Source organism: Arachis ipaensis, chromosome B02 (assembly GCF_000816755.2).
Source record: "Arachis ipaensis cultivar K30076 chromosome B02, Araip1.1, whole genome shotgun sequence".
NCBI lineage: Eukaryota > Viridiplantae > Streptophyta > Magnoliopsida > Fabales > Fabaceae > Arachis > Arachis ipaensis.
Genome location: NC_029786.2, coordinates 76,584,517 through 76,586,691, shown reverse-complemented (window position 1 = coordinate 76,586,691; position 2,175 = coordinate 76,584,517).

Sequence of the window (2,175 nt, the reverse complement as noted above, 5' to 3'; positions counted from 1 at the left end):
ATGACTTGTGTTACATGCTAACAAAGAAGAATTATAATTTTAATTAGAAAATTTTTGGGCAATGTAGAGAACACAATCTTAAGAATCTCGTACGGAAGGAAAGCAATAAAGAGTTATATGCTACACTGCAATCATAACAATTAATTTAAACTTGAAAATTTTTTAGATGTTTTAGAGCTTGAACTCTGCCTATGTTATACTTGCGGTATATAGTCGGTCCTAAATCCGAACAAAAGATGAAGGTTAGATTTTCGATAGCCAACATAAAAACTTAGTCGAATCTTTATGACATGGATCAAAGACATTATTGCGTTAAAGCTAGGTCGTTGCCCGGAAGCAACACGTTGTATGGCTCGCATACAGTATCAAATGAGCAAGAGCCGCTGCATTCGTGTCCAGGTGTAGTGTTAAATGAGCAAGGGTTCTCGCGTTTTCGTGAATGGACGAGGGTAAATAAGTTAGTTCACAAAGAAAAATGTAAAGGTCGGGGCGACAGAAGGTTGAGATTTGAGACATGAAACATAGGCACTCTAACAGAAAAATCCATGGAGGTGGTGGATACCATGATAAGGAAAAAGATTAAGATCATATGCTTACAAGAAACAAAATGGGTTGGTGCAAAGGCTAGGGAGTTGGATACTTCTAGGTTCAAACTTTGGTATACGAAAAATGTGAAGAATAGGAATGTAATAGGTATTATCGTGGATAAGCAGTGGAAGAAGGACGTAGTGGATGTTAAGAGGGTGGGAGATCAGATAATCTCTATCAAACTTGTGGTGGAAGGAGGAGAGCAACACAAGATAAGGTTTTGGGAGGATCTCAAGAGTTTGGTCCAAGGCATACCTTCCGGGGATAAAATTTTCTTAGGAGGAGATTTAAATAGCCACGTTGGAAGAGAAGTGACTGGGTATGGAAGTATTCACGGAGGCCATGGTTTTGGGGTGGTCAATACCGAGGGTAAAACTATTTTGGACTTTTTCTCAACCATTGATCTCCTCATCACAAATACATGTTTTAAAAAGAGAGACAAACATCTTATAACATATAAGAGTGGCATGACAAGCTCTCAAATCAACTTCTTTTTGTTGAGGAGAGTTGACTGAAAATTTTGTATTAGTTGTAAAATTATTCTGGGAGAGAGTTTAACAATACAATATAGGATGCTTGTCATGGATTTTCGAGTTGAGCAAAAGTTGAGAAAAGACATCATACGAAGAACCCAAGGATGAGGTGGTGACGGATGAAAGGTGAGGAACAAAGAAGTTTCCTAAGACGAGTAGAAAAAGAGGCAAAGTGGGATGGGAAGGAAGCACGGAGGAGATATAAAGAGAGATGACAGAAGTTATTAGAAGAATAGCAAAAGAAAGTTTTGGTGAATCTAGAGGGATAGGACCAAGAGATAAGGAGTCCTGGTGGTGGAATGTGAGTGTACAAGAAAAGATAAATGCAAAAAGAGTGTGTTTTAAAGAGTAGTCTTTGTACCACAATGCAGATAATTGGGAAAAATATATGGCGGCTAAGAAAGACACCAAAGTGGCTGTAAGTGAAGAAAGAACAAGAGCATATGAGGGTCTCTACTAGTTCTTAGGCACGAAAGAAGGAGAAAAAAGATATATATATATATAGAATCGCAAAGAGCCGTGAAAGAAGAACGAGAAACTTGGATCAGGTTAAGTGCATAAAGGATAAAGACAGGGAGGTGTTGGCTCAAGAGGAGAAGATCAATGAAAGGTGGAAGATCTACTTCTATGAGTTATTTAATGAAGGACAGAAGATTCTTTTGAGCCTTGGTCGGTTATGCACAAGGGAAGAATATCAAAATTTCGACTACTATCGAAGGATTTGAGACTTCGAAGTAAAAAAAGCTCTAAAGTGGATGACAAAAGGCAGGGCAGTAAGATCCGATAATATCCCGATTGAAGTTTAGAAGGCCTTAGAGAGAAAGGTGTCAGTTGGTTAACCAAACTTTTTAATTAAATTTTAAGGTCTAAGAAAATACCATATGAATGAAGAAAGAGCTCCTTGGTACCTATCTACAAGAATAAAGGGGATATACAAAGTTGCGGAAACTATAGAGGGATCAAGCTTATGAGCCATACTATGAAGTTATGGGAAAGGGTGATAGAACGGAGGTTGAGAAAAGAGACACAAGTAACAGAGAACCAATTTGGATTT